General features: G+C 42.4%; 1 protein-coding gene across 1 annotated transcript in view; it reads left to right on the forward strand.

Moving 5' to 3' along the window:
- Positions 1-23,336, forward strand: part of LOC122564002 (EF-hand calcium-binding domain-containing protein 5-like) — a 174,815-nt gene that overhangs the window by 51,345 nt on the left and 100,134 nt on the right. The window lies entirely within an intron of this gene.

The raw sequence follows: 23,336 nt of genomic DNA on the forward strand, positions 1-23,336 counted from the left end.
TATAGAATTTTTCAAAGGTGTAACTAGTAGAGTTGATCAGCAGGAGCCAGTGGATGTGGTTTATTTGACTTTCGAAAGGTTTTTTGGTAGTGTCCCATATAAGTGATTGGCATGTGAAATTAAAGTACATAGGACTGGAGGATACAGAATTCTGTCATGGATTTGGAACTGGTTTGCAGAAAAGAAACAAAGAGTAGGAATAAAAATAAAAGCCATTAACTTCTGAATGGCAGGCAGTGACCAGCGGGGTACTGCAGGGATCAGTAGCTTTAGATTCCAGCTTTTTAATAGTTTGGATGAGGGATCGAAATGCAATATCTCCATATTTACAGATATCAGAAAACTAGGTGAAATACTGAACTGTAAGAGGATGCAGAGATGTGGGAAGAGGGCCGAAAACATATAAAGGCATTCAACAAGGTGCCACACAAAAGGCTGCTGCATAAGATAAAGATGCAAGGCATTACAGGCAATGCATTAGCATGGATACAGGATTGGTTAACCAACAGGAAGCAAAGAGTGAGAAGAAATGTGTGTGCTTTTATGGTTGGCAATTAGTGACTAGTGGTGTACCTCAGGGATCAGTGTTGGGATTGCAATTATCCACAATTTACACAGATGATTTGGAGTTGGGGACTACAAATTATACTTCAAAGTTTGCGGATGAGTGGTAGAGGTAAGTGTGCAAAGGACTGTGAAACTTTGCAGAGGGACATAGATAGTTTAAGTGAGTGGGCAAAGATCTGGCAGATGGAGTACAATGTTAATAAAGGTTAAGTCATCCATTTCGTTAGGAATAACTGTAAAAAGTACTATTACTTGAATGGTAAGAAATTGAAGTTGAAAAGTGTGGCGCTGGAAAAGCACAGCAGGTCAGGCAGCATCTGAGGAGCAGGAGAGTCGATGTTTTGGGCATGTCCCTGATGAAGGGCTTATGCACGAAACATTGACTTTCCTGCTCCTCAGATGCTGTCTGACCTGTTGTGCTTTTCCAGTGCCACACTTTTCTACACTGATCCCCAGCATCTGCAGTTCTCACTTTCTCTCAGTCATGGTAGAAATTCTGGCACGCCTCCAAGTAGAGGCACCTGGGTGTCCTTGTGCATGAATCACAGAAGGTTGGTCTGCAGGTACAACAGGTAATTAAGAAGGCAAATGGAATTTTGTCCTTCATTGTGAGGGGGATTGAGTTTAAAAGCAGAGAAGTTATGTTGCAGCTGTATATGGTGCTGGTGAAGCCACACCTGGAGTACTGCGTGCAGTTTTGGTCTCCTTACTTGAGGAAGCATGTACTGGCACAAGAAGGAGTGCAAAGGAGGTTCACTAGGTTGATTCCAGAATTGAGGGAGTTGGCTTATGAGGAGAGACTGAGTAGACTGGGATTATATTCATTGGAATTTGGAAGAATGGTGGGCGATCTTATAGAAACATGAAGGGAATAGATAAGATACAGGAGAAAGGATGTTTCCACTGGCAGGTGAAAGTAGGACAAGAGGGCATAGACTCAAAATTAGGGGGAGCAGATTTAGGACTGAATTGAGAAGGAACTTCTTCACCTAGATGGTTGTGAATTTGTAGAATTCCCTGCCCAGTGAAGTGAAGACTTCCTCAGTAATTGTTTTTCAAGCTACAATAGATAAATTTTTGAACAGTAAAGAAATCAAGGGTTATGGTGAGAGGGCGGGTAAGTGGAGCTGAAGTCATGAAAAGATCAGCCATGATCTTATTGAGTTGCAGAGCAGGCTCGATGACCTACTCCTGCTCCTAGTTCTTATGTTCTTATGTTGTAATCAGTCAGAATAAGGAATTGTGTAATAATCTGTGCTTCTTTTGACAAGACAGACTAAGGAACAATTTAATTAATGAGAAACTTATAGTATCTTAAACTTCGGGTGTTTTGGCACAATGGTAGTTTCCCTACCTTTGAACCAGGATGCCCAGATTCTCCCTCCACCTCCTCCATGATTTTCGCTTCCCCGGTCCCCAACGCCTTATCTTCACCATGGACATCCAGTCCCTGTACACCTCCTTCCCCATCACGAAGGACTCAAAGCCCTCCACTTCTTCCTTTCCCGCCGTACCAACCAGTACCCTTCCACTGACACCCTCCTTTGACTGACTGAACTGGTCCTCACCCTGAACAACTTCTCTTTCCAATCCTCCCACTTCCTCCAAACCAAAGGAGTAGCCATGGGCACTCGCATGGGCCCCAGCTATGCCTGCCTCTTCATAGGGTATGTGGAACAGTCCATCTTCCGCAGCTACACTGGCACCACCCCCCACCTTTTCCTCCGCTACATCGATGACTGTATCAGCACTGCCTCGTGCTCCCACGAGGAGGTTGAACAGTTCATCCACTTTACCAACACCTTCCACCCTGACATCAAATTCACCTGGACCGTCTCAGACTCCTCCCTCCCCTTCCTAGACCTTTCCATTTCTATCTCGGGCGACCGAATCAACACGGACATCTACTATAAACGACCGACTCCCACAGCTACCTAGACTACACCTCCTCCCACCCTGCCCCCTGTAAAAACGCCATCCCATATTCCCAATTCCTTCGTCTCCGCCGCATCTGCTCCCAGGAGGACCAGTTCCAAAACCGTACAACCCAGATGGCCTCCTTCTTCAAGGACCGCAATTTCCCTCCCAGACGTGGTCGATGATGCCCTCCACCGCATCTCTTCCACTTCCCGCTCCTCCGCCCTTGAGCCCCGCCCCTCCAACCACCACCAGGACAGAACCCCACTGGTCCTCACCTACCACCCCACCAACCTCCATGTACAGCGTATCATCCGCCGTCATTTCCGCCACCTCCAAATGGACCCCACCACTGGGATATATTCCCCTCCCCTCCCCTCTCAGCATTCCGAAAAGACCACTCCCTCCGTGACTCCCTCGTCAGGTCCACACCTCCCATCAACCCAACCTCCACTCCCGGCACCTTTCCCTGCAACCGCAAGAAATGCAAAACTTGCGCCCACACCTCCCCCCTTAGTTCCCTCCAAGGCCCCAAGGAACACTTCCATATCTGCCACAAATTCACCTGCACCTCCACACACATCATCTATTGCATCCGCTGCACTCGAAGTGGCCTCCTCTATATTAGGAAGACAGGTCGTCTACTTGCGGAACATTTCAGAGAACACCTCTGGGACACCCGGACCAACCAACCCAACCACCCCGTGGCTCAACACTTCAACTCCCCCTCCCACTCCACCAAGGACATGCAGGTCCTTGGACTCCTCCATCGCCAGACCATAGCAACACGACGGTTGGCGGAGGAGCGCCTCATCTTCCACCTGGGAACCCTCCAACCACAATGGATGAACTCAGATTTCTCCTGTTTCCTCATTTCTCCCCCCACCTTGTCTCAGTCAAATCCCTCGAACTCAGCACTGCCTTCCTAATCTGCAATCTTCTTCCTGACCTCTCCGCCCCCCACCCCACTCCGGCCTATCACCCTCACCTTGACCTCCCTCCACCTATCGCATTTCCAAAGCCCCTCCCCCAAGTCCCTCCTCCCTACCTTTTATCTTAGCCTGCTGGACACACTTTCCTCATTCCTGAAGAAGGGCTTATGCCCGAAACGTCGATTCTCCTGTTTCTTGGATGCTGCCTGACCGGCTGCGCTTTTCCAGCAACACATTTTCAGCTCTGGAATAACAGTCCAGTAATAACACCACCAAGCTGTCGTCTTCCCATAGCTCCCCATTATCCTGCGGTATCATACTTGTGTCTGAATATGTTGAACTTAACATGTAAGGGTGAGGTAATACTATCCAAAATATTAATCTATTACTATTCATTGTTGCCTTTGATCCAACAAAATTATGAGTCACAGAAACTGTACCTACTATATGGTAGTCTAAAGCAGAAAATACTGCAAATGTCAGATTCTGAAATAAAATCAGCACTGGAAACACTCAGCATATGTGGTAGTCGTCTACTGGCTTAATAGATGTAATCAACGACTCTTTTGGAATAGTGTCAGTAACTGAGAGCCATTAATTGCACAAGTATTTTGTTCCATTGTATAATCCAACTTCAGATGCTGCGAAGAGGAAAAATAAATCATTTTTATTCCTTTAGGAAATGTAGGATGCTTTGCCAGTGCTCCTACAGTTCTAAACTCTTTGATTTATCATTTAAGTTTTGTCATGTACAGCACTTGATGTCATGGTCTGTGCCAGAGAAAACAGCAGTGATTTGGGGCAGATCTTGGGAGGAAATCAATGACAGAGCCCTTCCCCAACCTGTCCATCAAATGCTGGAATGGACAAGCATTGAATAGATCTCAGTGGTGTATTCTGAGCTGTAAAAAAGTATAAGGAATAGCAGAAATAAGGTCAATGATGTTCATGAGGCAGTGTGTCTTACATTGCACAGCTCAGCAGGTAGTTATTGGAGCAAGTGGAAGCTGAAATGGGGGTATACCTGGGTGCATGCAGTTTTTAAATTTTGCATTGTTATACACTAATTTGTTTTTGGAAGTATCCATATGATGAATGGAGAACTATCATTGGCAATGTTTCTTGGAAAACTTTGGTTTGGGTTGGACTGTGAATGACTTTTTTTAGAGGAATATATTCAAAGCAGGTTGCAATTATAGAATGACATATTGCTGTTACTGCTGTAGTACCGCTGGATGCAGTGTTCATCAGCATGCTATTCTTAGCTATGTCTATGGGAATAGAGTGAAAATCCTTGAAGATATTAGGGCAAATTCTTAAGCAAGTAAAGAAATAAATTATATTTTGGCTATATAAATAGGAGTATTGGATACAAAAACAAGGAAGTCATGCTAAACTTTTAGAAATCACTGGCTAGACCTCAGCTGTCAAATCAGAATCATTGAACCATGGAATCATACAATGCAGAACAGACACTTTGGCCCATTGATTATGTACTGCTGAGACTTTACTAAAATCTACTCGACACATTCCTCCACCAGGCCATTTACCTTGAATTTTATGACATTTCAAGAGCACATTCAAATATTTTTTAAAGATTGTGAGATTATATCCATCTTCTACCGTGCTCTCAGACAGTACCGTGCAGACCCCACAACCCTCTGGCGAAAAGATTTTTTCTTTAAATCCCTTCTAAACCTCCTAAAAGTATGGCCTCTTGTTATTGATCTTTCAATTAAAGAGAGCAGCTGCTTTCTACCCACCATTTCCAAGCCCCTTATTATCTTATACACCCCAATCAGCTCCTCCCTCAGCCTTCTTTACTCCAAAGAAAACGCCCTGAGCTTATCCAGCCTTTCTACAGAGCTAAAGTGCTCCATCTCATGCAAAATCCTATTGAATCACCACTGCATCACCTTCAGTGTAATCGCATCCTTCCTGTAATATGGTGACCAGAACTGCACACAGTACTCCAGTTGTGGTCTGACCAAAGTTCTGCACAGCTCCAACATAACCTCCCTGCTCTCATAACCTATGCTTTGGGATAAAGGTAAGTGCCCTATATGCCTTTTTAACTACCTTATTAACCTGCTGTGCCACCTTCAGGGATTTGTGGAGAACTGGAAGATTGTGTGTAAGCTTGGTTGCCACACTTTTAAGATGGATGCCAAGACATTGGATAGAATGCGGAGAAAATTTACTTGGATGATTGCAGGGATAAAAGGAACTAGGTTGCATGGGGAGATTGGAGAAGCAGAAATCGATCTCCTTAGAACATAGAACCTAGAACCTAGAACATTACAGCGCAGCACAGCACAGGCCCTTCAGCCCTCGATGTTGTGAAACCAATCAGCACCCCATCCAACCTACATTATTCCATTATCATCCATATGTTTATCCAATGGCCATTTAAATGGCCTTAAAGTTGGTGTGCTTACTATTGTTGGAGGCAGGGCATTCCATGCCCCTACTACTCTCTGAGTAAAGAACCTACCTCTAATATCTGTCCTATATTTATCATCCCTCAATTTAAATTTATGTCCCCTCATGCTAGCCATCACCATCCGAGGAAAAAGGTTCTCACTGTCCACCCTATCTAATCCTCTGATCATCTTGTATGTCTCTATTAAGTCCCTCAATCCCACATCGCTGTATTTTGTGCAATAGCCTATCATGGGGAACCTTATCAAACACTTTACTGAAATTCATATACACCACATCAATCACTTTACCCTCATCCACTTGTTTGTTCACCTTCTCAAAGAACTCAATAAGGTTTGTGAGGCTTGATCTACCCTTCACAAAACCACGTTGACTGTCCCTAATCAAATTATTCCTTTCTAGATGATTATAAATCCTATCTCTTATAATACTTCCCAATACTTTACCCACAACCGAAGTAAGGCTTAATGGAATATAATTACCAGGGTTGTCTCTACTCCCCTTCTTGAACAAAGGGACAAACATTTGCTATCCTCCAGTCTTCTGGCACTACTTCTGTAAATAATGATGACATAAAGATCAAAGCAAAAGGCTTGGCAATCTCCTCCCTGGCTTCCCGGAGAATCTTGGGATGAATCCCATCCAGACTGGGGACCTATTTATTTTCACGCTTTCCAGAATTGCCAACATCTCCTCCTTATGAGCCTCAATCCTGTCTAGTTTAATAGCCTGTATCTCAGTATTCTCCTCAACAACATTGTCTTTTTCCTGTGTGAATTCTGACAAAAAATATTCATTTAGCACCTCTCCTATCTCTTCAGACTCCACGCACAATTTCCCATTACTGTCCTTGACTGGCCTTAATCTTTCTTGAGTCATTCTTTTATTCCTGACATACCTATAGAAAGCTTTAGGGTTTACCTTGATCCTATCTGCCAAAGACTTCTCATGTCCCCACCTGGCTCTTCTTTGCTCTCTCTTTAGGTCCTTCTTGGCTAACTTGTAACTCTCAAGAGCCCTAACTGAACCTTCACGTCTCATTTTTACATAAGCCTCCTTCTTCCTCTCGACAAGAGATTCAACTTCTTTAGTAAACCACAGCTCCCTCCCTCAACCGCTTTTTCCCTGCCTGACAGGTACATACTTATCAAGGACCCGCAGTAGCTGTTCCTTGAGCAAGCTCCACATTTCAATTATGCCCATTCCCAGCAGTTTCCTTCCCCATCCTAAGCATCCTAAATCTTGCCTAATCGCATCATAGTTGCCTTTCACCTAGCTATAACTCTTGCCCTGCGGTTTATACCTATCCCTTACCATCAATAAAGTAAACGTAACCGAATTGTTGTCACTATCACCAAAGTGCTCACCTACCTCCAAATCTAACACTTGGCCTGGTTCATTACCCAGTACCAAATCTAATGTGACCTCGTCTCTTGTTGCACCTATTGTGTCAAGAAGCCCCCCTGCACACATTGGACAAAAACTGACCCATCTAAAGTACTCGAACTATGGCGTTTCCAGTCAATATTTGGAAAATTAAACTCCCCCATAACAACTACCCTGTTACCTATTGTGTCAAGAAGCCCCCCTGCACACATTGGACAAAAACTGACCCATCTAAAGTACTCGAACTATGGCGTTTCCAGTCAATATTTGGAAAATTAAACTCCCCCATAACAACTACCCTGTTACTTTTGCTCCGATCTAGAATCATCTTTGCAATCCTTTCCTCTACATCTCTGGAACTTTTCGGAGGCCTATAGAAAACTCCCAACAGGGTGATGTCTTCTTTCCTGTTTCTAACCTCAGGCCATACTACCTCAGTAGTCGAGTCCTCATCAAAAGTGCTTTCTGCCACTGTAATACTGTCCTTGACTAATAATGCTACACCTCCCCCTCTTTTACCACTCTCCCTGTTGTTACTGAAACATCTAAACCCCAGAAACTGCAACAACCATTCCTGTTCTTGTTCTATCCATGTCTACAAGATGGCCACAACATCGAAGTCTCAGGTACGAACCCATGCTGCAAGTTCACTCACCCTATTCCGGATGCTTCTGGCGTTGAAGTAGACACACTTCAAACCACTCTCCTGCCTGCCGGTACACTCTTGCAACCTTGAAACCTTATTTATGACCTCACCACTCTCAACCTCCTATACGTTGGAGCTACAATTCAGGTTCTCATTCCCCTGCTGAATTAGGTTGAATCCATCGAATTCAGCACCGCCTTCCTAACCTGCAATCTTCTTCCCGACCTCTCCGCCCCCACCCCAGTCTGACCTATCACCCTCACCTTGACCTCTTTCCACCTATCACATTTCTGACGCCCCTACCCCAAGTCCCTCCTCCCTACCTTTTATCTTAGCCTGCTGGACAAACCTTCCTCATTCCTGAAGAAGGGCTTATGCCGAAACGTCGATTCTCCTGTTCCCTGGATGCTGCCTGACCTGCTGCGCTTTTCCAGCAACACATTTCCAGCTCTGATCTCCAGCATCTGCAGACCTCACTTTCTCCTGAATTAGGTTGAACCCTCCCAAAGAGCATTTGCAAAACTATCCCCCCCAGGATATTGGTACCCCTCTGGTTCAGGTGTAGGCCATCCTGTTTGTAGAAGTCCCACCTACCCCAGAGTGAGCCCCAATTATCCAGGGATCTGAATCCCTTCCTCCTGCACCATCCCTATAGCCGGTGTTCAACTGCTCTCTTCCTATTCCTTGCTTCGCTAGCATGTGGCATGGGTAGCAAACTAAAGATAACAATTCTATTTGTTCTAGCTCTAAGCTTCCACCCTAGCTCCCTGAATTTCTGCCTTAAATCCCCATTCCTTTTCTGATCTATGTCGTTGGTGCTTACGTGGACCACAACTTGGGGCTGCTCCCCCTCCCCCTTAAGGATCCCAAAAACATGATCCAAGATATTATGGACCTTGGCACTTGGGAAGCAACACATCAATCACAAGTGTCTCTCTCGTTCCCACAGAATCTCCTGTCCATCCCCCTAGCTATGCATTCCCCAGTGACTAATGTTCTTCTCCCCTCCCCACCTCCCTTCTGAGCAACAGGGATAGACTCTGTGCCAGAGACCTGTACCCCATGGCTTACCCCTGGTAAGTACCCCCCTACCCCCACATTCCCCCCAACAGTATCCAGAACGGTATACTTGTTATTGAGGGGAATAGCCACAGGGGATCCTTGCACTGTCTACACGTTCCCTCTCCGTCCCCTGACTGTGACCCATCTACCTTTTTCCTGTACCAGAGGTGTGACTATCTCCCTGTAACTCCTCTCAATTACCCCCTCAGCCTCCTGACTGATCACCAGTTCATCCAGCTCCAGCTGCAGTTCCCTAATACAAGTTCTGAAGAGCTGGAATTGAGCGCACTTCCCGCAGATGAAGCCAGTGGGGACACAAGTGGTGACCCTTACCTTCCACATTCTACAGGAGGAGCATTCAACTGCCCTAGCATCCATTCCCATTGTTCTGAATTCCCAGAAAGAGCAGGAAAGATCTAACAAAGATCTTCAAATGGGCTGGGAGGGGGGGGGGGGGCTTTAGCGATGCTGAATTGAGCCTCCAACAGGTAATGAGGGAACCAACAAGAAGGAAAAACATATTTGACCTTATCCCCACCAATCTGCCTGTCATAGATGTATCTGTCCATGACAATACTGGTAGGAATGACCATGGTATAGCTTTAGCGGAGACAAAATACTGTCTCCACATTGAAGATACCCTGTAATGTATTGTGTCACGTTGTTAAGGGGTCGGTTAGTTCACTTGGCTGGATAATTGTGTACAATGCCCAGTGCTATCAACAATATGGTGTCAATTCATGTATTGGGTGAGGTTACCATGAGAATTTTGCTTCTCCACATCTCCCCTCGCCTGAGATGAGATGGTCCTCAGGTTAAACCACTACAGTTCTGTCTGCTGAGAGAGCAGCCCTATGGTCTGGTAAGGCAATGGTGACTACATTAATCCCTATGCTAAATGGGATAGACTGAACAGATTTAGCAGCTCAAGAATATGTATCCATGAGATGCTGTGAGCCTCCAGCAGAAAGAAAACTATACTCAAACACAATTTGGAACATCATGGCCCAGCGTTTTCTCACTCAGCGATTACAATCAAGCCAGGGAATTAACCCTGACTCAAAGAAGAGTACAGGAGGGCATTCCAGGAACAGTTCCAAGCAGACCTAAGAACTAAATGAGATGTCAGCCTGGTGAAGCTAAAACATATACTGCTTGGCGCACGTAGTTCTAAGCAGCAAGTAGTACACATAGCTGAGGGGTCCCACAAACAATAGTTCCATTCTTAGCTCTGTAGGCTTGCCATATCCAGTCATGAATAGTGATGGACAATTGAACAATTGACTGGAAGAGGAGGAAGCTCCACAAATATCTACATTCTCAATAATGAGAGAACTCTCCACTTCAGTGCCAAAGGTAAAGCTGAAGAATTTGAAACAATTTTTTGTGTGGAGTGGATTATCAATCTCAACCTCCTCCAAATATCGACAGATGCCAGTCTTCAGTCAATTCCACTTACTTTTGTGATATCAAGAATTAGCTGGATGCCCTGTGCACCACAAAAGTTATGGGCACCAGCTACATTTTGGCAATATTACTAAAGATGTGCACTGGCAAACTTGTCAAATGCCTAACCAAGATGTTCCAGTACAATGACAACATTTGTATCTACTCCATGATGTGAAAAAATGCCCATGTATGTCCTGTAACAAATAACAGGACAAATCCAACCAAGCCAAATACCCCTTATCAGTTTACTGTTGATCATCAGTAAAATGGTGGAAAGGGTCATCAACAGTACTATTAAGCAGCATTTGCTGAACAATAACCTTCTTAGTGCAACTCTGTTATCGGTGGCAAGGGATAGAGTTCTAAGACCTTATTGTGTGGGAGTTAGTTAGCTCAGTTAGTTGGCTTGCAGGTTTCCAACGCAGAGTGACACAAACAGTGTGGGTTCAATTCCCACACCAGCTGACATTACTGTGAAGATACTGCCTTCTCAGCCACTCACTCCCATTTGAAGTGTGATGACCCTCAAGTTAAACCACCACCAACTGTCTGTCTAAATGAGAGAGCAGCTCTATGGTCCTCTGGGATGTTGGTTTCTGTAGGTATTGCATCCTGGATCAGACTGAGGAGCAGAAAAACTCATCTGGAGTAATATTGCAGGCCTTGAAGACTCACTTTAAAACCTATATCTGTGTTACTTATGAACTGTAAATGTGTAACATCAGAGTGCAGAAAGAAACACAAATATTTGCAGAAGGTCCAGCAGAAAGATAAGATCAGAGTTTAGAATGTAAATATTGAGGGGACACCATACAAAAGAAAATACCTGTCCAGCAAAGGAAAGACAGTACTTTAACTGTAAGATGCTGACTCACTTTGCAAGTAATTGTTTTGCTGGAAAGAACAAAGCAAGCCTATAGCTTTGGCTGCTGGAGAGTTGCCAGGTGGTGATTCTAATGAATCACTGTATACCATAGAGTATCGAATATCAAGGATGAATAGTTTGGGACTGTTAGAATGATGACTGCAGAAGGAGAGCCATAAGTGAATGTGGGGTGTCAGATTGACTGTGTTGCTATGTGCAACATCATGTACTTCATAGATCTATGTAAAGTGGCTCAAAATAGTGATCTAAAAATTAAGTCATCCAAGGCAAAGAGAATAAATGAAATTGAGAGCCCAATGAAATGGGAAGATCAAAGATCTGCAGTTCAACATAGTAAGCATAAAGCAAAATTTACTCAGCTTCACTGAAACACATTTAACTTGGACTAGTACCATAAATGTATTAGAAGAGATTTGCAGTGTTTTGCAAGCCTCTGAGCCATTGACTGCTGAACAGATCCTAAATTATTATAAAACTGTTCCACATATCTTGAATGTTAACTTTGAGTTAATTGGTAAAGTAAAGAACAGACTAGACTCTATATCGAAATTAGTCCTTAAACTAATTTAACTTATTCCTTAAAACATACCACTTGAGACTAACTGTTTCACCAAACTCATTGCATTTTATTGTGACAAAGCAGCACTATTGTTTTACTTCTGAACATTTTAATTCAAACCTGTTTGAGATGCAAAATAACAGTAGAGACTGAACACAAACCACTTCAAAGCATCATTGTCAAACCACTTCAACTTGTTCCAGAGTGTCTGCAAAGAATGTTACTGTTTGCAAAGATGTCATTTGAAAAAGGATGCAGATGCATACTGCTGAAATGCTGTCGAGAGCTACCCTCCCTCAGAAGAAAGTTGCAGATGCTAATAGTGTGAAATTTGTCAGAATTTACCCAAAGCAATAGCACAGCATGCTCCGCAAACCAAGGATCCAAAGGCATTTAATAAAAAACACAAGCATATTGCTTTGAGCAAGCATTTGCTATGAGAACAGTATTCGCCATTTAAGAGATGTCATCCCAGGAACAAATCAATACCACATGTGCAGCCAACAACAACTCTCATGTATGCCATGAAAAGACTTTTCACTTTAGAGATTAGGGTGAAATACATGTGCAGAGATTGGCAACATTGAGTCTAACTAGAATTAACACAATTTTTGTTCATACTTTTCTTTTTAGACTATGTCTATCGGATAACTTATACCTGGATATGATAGAATATGTAATTTTTTTTATGAAATGAGGATGTTTAGAGAAGAATATTTGTAAGGACACTCTGTACCATAACTTGAAACTGTCATAAGACCTCTAATGTAATGCTTTTACTTTGGAAAGAAAAACCATTACAGCTTTCACATGAAAACATGTCCTTTTGTGTTTGATGCTATGATTTACACTCCTGCACCCCACAATTTAAAAATAAAAATGTTGCTCTTCTACAAATGCAGCTGAAAATTTAAATGCCTACAGAGAAAATTGCACGAGTTAAATGTCAGCATACAATCTGTACCATCCAGTTTTTCAGTTTGCCTCCATGCAGATAATTGTTCAAAGCTGAGGTAAATAGAAAATAAATGGATACAAGGTCACAGACTTGAACTATATATACTCTGTCTCTCCATAGTTCTGCAGGCTGACTGAGTATTTTCAGCATTTTCTATTTTCATTTATTATTAAGGGAGGAACCATCTCTGAGTGTCTAGGTATGGTCCCTTAGGATGTTGAGTAATGTCAGGTTCCTTTGGCCTACTCTCGGCATGAGATGGTACCTTCATAGGAGGAGGAAGGGAGAAGATAAACAAACGTTTTATTTTCCTGTTTCTATATGAGACAACAGCCATGAGAAGCCTTACAAGATTTGTTTTCCATTTTTGAAGCTGCCTGAAATTGACAAATAAGCCACTGGGGGTTTGAAAAAAAAACTTGCTTCTCAAGAGTTAATGCTATATTTAAAATCTCAAATGATCTTATGATTATTGACCCGCATTCCATTTTACAGACAAAAATGCAGTACTGCAAATATTATGGTTACATTCTTATTTGTAAAAACCAAATCGTACAGCTGAATGTAAAACTGTAGCTGCTTTAGGATCTTCCCTTTAATTGCTCTTGTTACATGTCTAGAAGATTTATAACAAATGCCTGTATAAATGTTTCCTATTTCAAGACCTTAACTTCCTAATTCTTTTATGTTTCTCTCTTATGCCCTTGCAATCAGTTACAACCAAAACTTGGTATCATGGAATTGTTTCACTCTGATTTATCTTCGTTTCTCTTATCCTTTTGAACTATAATGTGGAGAATTGTACTTTGAGCATTGACCACTCATCTCAATTTCTTGATTAATGTATAATTGCATTAATAAATCCTGGAATGCAGATCATTTGTTCAATGCAAATTCCAAACGAATACGTGTGAGTGGGACTGATTAGAAAATTCTATCAGAGGAGCAGAACAGGGATGATAGGTCAGTAAACTCCTTTTCTGTTGTAAAATTAAGAAATTAATCATTTCTATCTTAGGATAAAATTTAGAATAAGATTCTAGAACTAAAGAAAATATGATGCTGATGATAGGACCTTTGTTACAGCATGTGGGAGTTGCTGGACACTAAGGTGAGTCACAGTGACAATTTCTGTCATAATTGTTTGCAGCTTGAGGAACTTCAGATTTAAGTTGAAGAGCTGGAGATGGGCTGCAGACATTCTGCCACATCAGGTGGAAAGAAAGTTAACTGGATACAGTAATGTAGCAAGTGGTAACACCCTCAGACTAAGTAATTGCAATTTGTTTTGTGTTCAGGGAAAGCAGTGTGAAACTGCAGGCAAGGAAGCTATGGTGACCCAGGGGTGGCATTTGAGGAGCATCAGCCCCTACAATTGTCCAACATTTACAAGGCTATTGCATGTTATTGTGGATATGCGAGGAGACTGCAGGGCAAATGAATGAACTGTTCACAGCACTGTGGTATACGGAGCTTTTCAAGAGAGGGAAAATAATAGGAATGTCCCCTTTGTAGGGGACAGTAGAATTAGGGGGAATAGATATTGTTCTGTGTAGCTGTGAATCCTGGTGCCAGGGTTAAGGGCTCATCCTGAGAGCTGGAGAGGAACCTGCAGTGGGATGGAGGGATCCAATTGTCATTCACATAAAAAAAATGGCATTCATAGAGCTCGAAAAGAAGTTCTGCTGAAAGGCATGGAACAGTTAGGAACTACATTAAGAAATAGAACTAGTGAGGTTACTACCTGAGACATGGGTGGACTGGATTATGGTAAGTAAAATTAAGGAGTTAAATGTATGGCTGAAAGATTGGAGTGGTTGGAATAAATTTCAGTTAATGGGCATTGGATCCAGTACTGGGATAGAAGGAAGCTGTTCCAGTAGGACAGGCTTCATTTGAATGATGCTAGAAATTATAGAGTGAGCTTTAAACTAATCAGAGAGAGGAGAAGGTTCAGGAGAAAGCAAATGTAGGTTTACAAAGTAAAAAGATGTGGCAGCATTAAAGGGCAGTTATTTAAATAAGTATACCCAGAATGGATCAGAAACGGTTGCAGTTTACAAACACAGAAAATAAGCGGCAAATAGGGCTACAGGGAGACAAAATGGTAAAGCAGCTCATTAATTAACTGCACGCGGTATTTGGAAAAAATAGAGACTGATGAATCGTGGATGACTAGGTTGGGCAAATCAATTTATTATAAGTAGCCACAAGGATGAACTCACATAGTATATTTGGAATAGTTTCCTAGACCATTGTCTTTTGGATCCAAGCAAGGAATTGTGCAAATTTAGATTTGATAATGTGTGCTGAAGCAGGTTTAATAAGTGATCTCAAAGTTAAAAATCCCCTATAAAAGAGTGACACCAACATGTTAGAATTTAGCATTCAGCATGAGAGTGAGAAACTTGGATCAGAAACAATGGTACTAAACTTAAATAAGCATAACTACAAAGGAATGAGGGCTTGCAGTGAACTAGGAAAGGAGTTTCATAGAAAAGGCAGTTGAAGGACAATAGCAATGGCAGAAAGTTTTATGTTTCGTAACAAGTCCTATCTGCTCCAGAAGTGTTTAACAATATTTTTGAGCAGATTGTTAAGAAATATTTTCCAAACCACAATTCACTCATAAGGTTTACAATGGCTATAAGGTGTTTTGCCTGTGATGAACTTCTTAATTTTTTTTAACGCTCAAGGATAGAGCTCTCAAAGATTGTGGAATCAAGGGTTATGGAGATAAGGCAGGAACAGGGTTAAGGGCTCATCCTGAGAGCTGGAGAGGAACCTGCAGTGGGATGGAGGGATCCAATTGTCATTCACATAAAAAAAATGGCATTCATAGGGCTCGAAAAGAAGTTCTGCTGAAAGGCATGGAACAGTTAGGAACTACATTAAGAAATAGAACTAGTGAGGTTACTACCTGAGACATGGGTGGACTGGATTACGGTAAGTAAAATTAAGGAGTTAAATGTATGGCTGAAAGATTGGAGTGGTTGGAATAAATTTCAGTTAATGGGCATTGGATCCAGTACTGGGATAGAAGGAAGCTGTTCCAGTAGGACAGGCTTCATTTGAATGATGCTAGAAATTATAGGGTGATTAAGGATGATCAGCCATGATCATATTGAATGGTGGTGCAGGCTCGAAGGGCAGAATGGCCTATTCCTGCACCTATTGTCTATTGTCTATTGTATGATCTTAAGGGCTTGACTGTATAACATCAAGAGTAAAGTGATGGTGGTTAGCACTGCTGCCTCGCAGTGCCAGAGACCTTGGTTCAATTCCAACCTTGGGTGATAGTGTAGAGTTTGCACATCCTCCCCATATCTGTGTGGGTTTCCTGTGGTGCTCCAGTTTCCTCCTGCTGTTGAAAAATGTGCAAGTTAGGTGGATGGGCCATAGTAAATATGGGCATTGGGCAGGGGGCTAGGGCTGAGTGAAATATCTTTGGAGGGTAAATGTAGACTTGATGTGCCCAATGGCCTTTTTCTGCATTGTAGAGCTTCAATAATTCTAAAGCATCCAGACTATAATTTAAAATACAGATTGCAAAATATTTAACTTGTCACCTTCAAAATAGCAGTGTATTATTAAACTTCTACTGATTCTGATAAGGCCAGTGGAGGAAGAAAAATGTTGCTACTCCCCAATAAACAGTGGTTCTGATGCACTGCTAATTATGGGATTGGCTAATTTTCAATAGCTGCATTCAGAGCCTGCAGCCACTTACTTTGTCCAAAAGGGTTGTTGAAAATACCCTTCTCTCCACAAAGTGGAAAGAACAGAGGATATAATGCCATTTATTTTACAGTGCAGCTCTGTTCAACTTGATATCCTCTTCCAGTTTTTCTTTGTCTCTCTCCCACCCACTCCTGACCCTGTTGCCGTGCATTTCCTCGAGCCTGGAATGTAGGCTTGGCTGCAGCTGCTTGATGCAAAGTTAGCAATCACAATGCACAACAAAGTACCCGTCTGGTGCAAACACATAATGTGACTTTAGATGTAGGAAAATAGTTTCAGGCTGATAAGCTTTCACGAACAAAATCAAAGCTTTCACATGAGTTAGATGTGGAAATATTGGTCTTGAATGTCTTCTGTTTGTATGAGAAGTGGGGACTGCAGGGCGAATGAATGATCTCACGACCTCAGGGGATTGGTTGGAAGGGAGTGCATAACAAAATAATTAAGCTCCTATTTTGATTAGATTCTGCAATTCCTACTTTGTTTACTCATTATATTTTTGATCCACACACTCTGTACATTGAATAAGAAAGAGGCATGTGGTCCACAGATACTTGGTAATCCTGCTGTTAAACTATTGATTAAGAGAAATGCTACACAGGAAAGACAGCAGTGGTGGGTTGGAGGAGTGGGGGGGGGGGGGGGAGGGGGGGGGAATGCGGGGAGCAGAGACAAGATCACTTTGGGGACAGTGACCACAATTCGGTGACTTTTACTCTAGTGATGGAGAGGGATAAGTGTGCACTACAGGGCAAGAGTTATAGCTGGGGGCAGGGAAATTATGATGCGGTGAGGCATGACTTAGGATGTGTGGCTTGGAAACGTAAGCTTCAAGGCAAGGGCGTAATTGATATGTGGAGCTTGTTCAAGGAGCAACTATTGAGTGTCCTTGTTAAGTATGTACCCATCAGGCAGGGAGGAAAGGGTCGTGTGAGGGAGCCGTGGTTTAATAAGGAATTGGAATCCCTTGTTAAATGGAAGAGGGCGGCCTATGTAAAGATAAGGCGTGAAGGGGCGATTGAGAGTTGTAAGGTAGCCAGGAAGGACCTGAAGAGAGAGCTAAGAGCAGCAAGGAGGGGACATGAAAGGTCCTTAGTTGGTAGGATTAGGGAAAACCCTAAGGCTTTCTATAGGTATGTCAGGAATAAAAGAATGACTAGGGTAGGAATAGGTCCAGTCAAGGATAGTAGTGGGAAGTTGCGTGTGGAGGCTGAAGAGATTAGGGAGACACTGAATGAATACTTTTCGTCAGTATTCAATCAGGAACAGAACATTGTTGTCAATGTGAATACTGAGTCACAATTAAGTAGAATGGATGGCTTTGAGGTATGTAGAGAAGAGGTGTTGGAAATTCTGGAAAGGGTGAAAATAGATAAGTCCCCTGGGCCTGATGGCATTTATCCTAGGATTCTCTGGGAAGCAAGGGAGGAGATTGCAGTGCCATTGGCCTTGATTTTTATGTCCTCATTGTCTACAGGAGTAGTGCCAGAAGATTGGAGGCTAGCAAATGTGGTTCCCTTGTTCAAGAAGGGGAGTAGGGATAACCCTAGTGACTATAGGCCGGTGAGTCTCACTTCTGTTGTGGGCAAAATCTTAGAGAGAATTGTAAGGGATAGGATTTATGAACATCTGGATAGGAATAATGTGATCAAGGATAGTCAGCATGGTTTTGTGAAGGGCAGGTCGTGCCTCACAAACCTTATTGAATTCTTTGAGAAGGTGACTAAGGAGGTGGACGAGGGGAAAGCAGTAGATGTGGTGTACATGGATTTTAGTAAGGCGTTTGATAAGGTTCCCCATGGTAGACTAAGAGGTATGGCATTGAGGGTGAGTTGGAGGTTTGGATTAGGAGTTGGCTGGCTGGAAGAAGACAGAGGGTAGTAGTTGATGGCAAAGGTTCATCTTGGAGTGCCGTCACTAGCGGTGTTCCGCAAGGATCTGTTTTGGGACCATTGCTGTTTGTCATTTTTATAAATGACCTGTAGGAGGGGTTAGAAGGTTGGGTGAGCAAGTTTGCGGATGATACGAAAGTCGGAGGATTGTAGACAGTGAGGAAGGATGTGGCAGGTTACAGCGGGATATAGATAAGCTGCAGAACTGGGCAGAAAGGTGGCAAATGGAGTTCAATGTAGCTAAGTGTGAGTGATTCACTTTGGTAAGAGTAACAAAAAGATGGGGTACTAGGCTAATGGTCGGATACTTGGTAGTGTGGATGAGCAGAAAGATCTTGGTGTCCATGTACACAGATCTTTGAAAGTTGCCACCCAGGTAAATAGTGCGGTGAAGAAGGCATATGGCGTACTGGCTTTTATTGGTAGAGGAATTGAGTTCCGGAGTACTGAGGTCATGTTGCAGTTGTATAAGACTCTGGTGCGGCCACATCTGGAGTATTGTGTGCAGTTTTGGTCACCATACTATAGGAAGGATCTGGAGGCACTAGAACGGGTGCAGAGGAGGTTTACCAGGATGTTGCCTGGTGTGGTAAAAAGATCGTATGAGGAAAGGCTGAGGCACTTGGGGTTGTTTTCATTGGAGAAAAGAAGGTTTAGGGGTGACTTGATAGAGGTGTACAAGATGATTAGGGGTTTAGATAGGGTCGACAGTGAGAATCTTTTTCCACGTATGGAGTCAGCTATTACAAAGGGGCATAGCTTTAAATTAAGGGGGGGTAGGTATAGGACAGATGTTAGGGGTAGGTTCTTTACTCAGCGAGTCGTGAGTTCATGGAATGACCTGCCAGTAGAAGTGGTGGACTCTCCCTCATTATGGGCATTTAAGCGGGCATTGGATAGGCATATGGAGGATAGTGGGCTAGTGTAGGTTAGGTGGGCTTGGATCGGCGCAACATCGAGGGCCGAAGGGCCTGTACTGCGCTGTATTCTTCTATGTTCTATGTTCTACCATTGAAGAGACTCCTGAAATCTGGAGTGGGGTGGAAGTTACTAATCTGGGCTGCCAGAGTTGGGAAGGGCTAACAGATGGAATTACAGAAAGGAAAGCAAATGAGATTGGATCTTGAGGGTTGGTGCTGCAAGGTCAGTGATTGCAGCAGGGGAGAGGTATAGAGGGAAGCTGACGCAGGAGGCCTGTAGCTTTGCCAATTGGTTGGAACTTCCTGGCACACCAGAAGTACTTAAAAGGTAGCCATAAACTCCTGCTCCTTTTTGCTGATGAGTTTTTGGAGCCTTGGGAAACCTGAAGGGAAAGTATTAAATTATAAGTGGTTCCCAACTATACCAAGATAACAAAATTGACACCTGTTAATGATGTGTACCATATCTGAAAATGGTGGCTGGTGTATTGGCAAGGAGTTGGAGACTTGCCAAATTTTTAATACTCATTGCTCTTCATGGAGCTTGCTATACATTTTAAAATTCAAATGTATGGGAGCATTTTAAACTGAAGTTGCAACTGAATAGTACCTCCATATGAAATGTCAAAAGATAAAGTTCGACTTAGAACTAATAAACCTTTTATGACAATTATAACTGGAATCCTAATGGAAACGTATTGCATATTATTTCAGCACTATGATGGATTAAAATTAATTTTTTAAACATCTGAAATAAAAGTCATTATTGTAGATTGCATAACTACAATGAAATGTATTAGTAATGGTATTATTAAGTCTGACCTTTAAAGTAATTATTTAAACTTGTTCAGTATAATACTTGCTTGCAAGATTGCAAGTTGCGTGTATATGTGCTTTATGCTTGTTACATCAGTCTAAAAATACAGCTCATTGCAGCAGCAACATCCTGTAACATGGGAGCGTTCAGGAATGAACTTCCCAACATGCTGTGATGTTGTGGCAAAGTTCCAAGTCCCAACAATAGGCCATGCAAATGCATTACAATAATAAATAAATAAAGCCCAAGTAAATTTTAAAAACAGTTGCATGAGGAGTTGAAGAAAGGGATATAAAGGGTTCGAAAGAGGTGTTGTGGTGGAGTGGTAGTGATCCTACCTCTGGGTCAGAAGGGCTGGGTTTAATTCCCACCTGCTCTAGAGGTGTGTAATCTGAATAGGTTGATTAGAAAATATCTCTAAGATCTTTCAGCTGAATCTAATCAGACTCAGCAGGTCGGTCTCAAAACTCTCAGTTGATGTAGATCCAAAGAGTTGCATGTTATGTTGCACAGAAAGGTCAGGAATCATGAAATACTTCGGAACTCTTGTGGTGCAGCAATAGTGCCCCTACTCTGAGCCATGAGACCGGAGATCAATTCCCACTTTCTCCTGAAGAGTGTAATAACATCTCTGAACAGGTTGATTAGAAAGTATCTATAAAGGCTTTTGAGAACAGGCATGACAATGATGCAGGTGTGGTCTTAAAATGGTTGAGTATGAATCTATGCCATATTCCTGTTGTATTCCAAACATGTAACCCCACCATTAATTCTTACTTTTTTGAATTCAGGCATGACTATGTAGTCTAATCTAGGCAAGTCAGAGGTCTAATTTATGTGACAGTGTCATGCCTTATGACATGATTTGGAGATGCCGGTGTTGGACTGGGGTGTACAAAGTTAAAAATCACACAACACCAGGTTATAGTCCAACAGGTTTAATTGGAAGCACTAGCTTTCGGAGCGCTGCTCCTTCATCAGGTACTCCACAACTACGAGATGAAGGAGCAGTGCTCCAAAAGCTAGTGCTTCCAATTAAACCTGTTGGACCAAAATTTGGTGTTGTGTGATTTTTCACTTTATGACATTATTCAATGAGGAATGCAGGAAGGCATGCCATTATAGGCACCTGACACGTGTAAAAATGCATGTAAACTAAATTCAACAAAGATAAATGTGACACAGTGCACTTTGGTGAGAGCACTCTATGACTCTATTTAAGTCTAGGTGAACTAAGGGATTTCGGAATACAATTATATGCTAAAAATAGCATCACAGGCTAACAAGGACTTTAAAAATAAAATCAAACAAGCACTAGCCTTTATTACAAGAGGGATAGAATTGACAAGTAAAGCTAATCTGTATCAAACATTGGTTAGATCATACCTAGACTATTACATGCAGTTCTGGTCACGTTATGCAAAGGATACAGAGGCACTCAGGAAGTTGCAGAGAAGATTTATAGGGATAATGCCAGAAATACATGGGAATACATTATCAGGAAAGTATTGACACCTTCTGCCAGAGGTACCAAGCAGGCAATTTGTCTCAGTCTTCTCCTGAGGCCCCCAATATTACACCTGCTAGTCTTCAGCTGATGCAGTCTTCCATATGATCCCTTGAAAATGCTGAAGGCATTAGATGCAGTAAAGGCTCTGGGCTTGGCCACATTCTGGTAGTAGTCGTGAAGATGCGTACTTTGGAACTAACCACACCCTGAGCCAAGCTGTTCATATAAAACTCCAATAGGATTTGACAAAAATTGCCCAAGTATGTCTTGTTCACAAAAAAAGGAGAAATCCAGTCCTGTCATCTACTGCTGCATCACTGTATTCAAGATGGAAGGTGCTACAAGCCACATTTATGTGGCTATAATTTGCTTACTGATACGGAGTTTGGATCAGTTGGCTCCTGTCCATATTACAGTCTTGGTCTAGTCATGGACAAAAGAACTTAAGTCAAGAGATGGATTGAAAATGACTGGCCCTGACATGAAGGCAACCTTGAGTAAATTAGAATTAAGGAACATGAGCAGAATTGAAATCGATAGGAATTGAGGGAAACACGTCACTGGTTAATGTTGTACTTAGAAACAAATATATGAGTAGGATAAAGCTATTCAACTTCTCCAGTCTTCTCTGCCATTCAATTAAGTCAGGGCTGATTGAATTGTTACCTCAACTCCATATTCCTGCATATCCCTGATAACCTTTGACTCCTTTGTTAGTCAAACATCTGTCTACCTCTGCTTAAATAACAATCAAGTGACTCAGCCTCCACCTGGGGAAGAGAGTTCTAAAGACTCACAACTCTCTCAGAGAAAGGAATTCTCCTCAATTCTGTATTTTAAATTGGACACTCCTTATTTTTAAATGTTGTCCCCAGTCTTCATCCCTCCATAATGGGAAATATCCTTTCAGTTTCCACCCCGACAAACTCTCTAAGGATCTTGTTCATTACAGTAAGATCACCTTCTGTTCTTCAATCATGTTATGATAATGCTACATAGAGGTGTCTTAGCTATAAGTCATTAATTAATCCTGTCTCATGGATGTTACCAGATCTAGTATAGCCTGCTCATTGGGTTACTCTTAAATATGGTTCTTTAAGAAACTGTCCTAAAAACATCCCATGAACTCATCAATCAGGCTAACTTTATAAATCTGATTCATTCAATCTACAGTCATAAAGTCATAAACTTATACAGGATGGAAACAAACCCTTCAGCCCAACTCGTCCGTGCTATCTTAATTCAATTTGGTCCTATTTGCCAGCATTTGACCCATATCCCTTTAAACTCTTCCTAATCATGTACCCATCCAGATGCTTTTTAAATGTTATTGTACCAGCCTCCTGTAGATTAAAATTATTCACGAGTATTCTGGTACAAGCTCCTATTATTTTAAATTAAGATGGTTGTTGTTGTTGGAGATCAAGCATTTGTGGCCCAGAGCTTGCCACACAGGTTCTGCAGTGCAGATATTTTGTAACAAACCTGTGTAGAGATGATGTCACACACCTCTGGAGCTGGTGGGACTTAATCTTGGAACTCCTGATCTAGAGGTAGCAGCACTACCACAAATCCCTCAACTTTTTCAGTGTAGTTATTTTACTCACCCTGTTCAGGGTATGTTTTGGCAAACCTCTAGAGCAGGTAGAATT

This window comes from Chiloscyllium plagiosum, unplaced genomic scaffold, assembly GCF_037043375.1.
Source record: "Chiloscyllium plagiosum isolate Xiang-an unplaced genomic scaffold, Cpla_swu_hap1 HiC_scaffold_31, whole genome shotgun sequence".
In the NCBI taxonomy this organism is placed as follows: Eukaryota; Metazoa; Chordata; class Chondrichthyes; order Orectolobiformes; family Hemiscylliidae; genus Chiloscyllium; species Chiloscyllium plagiosum.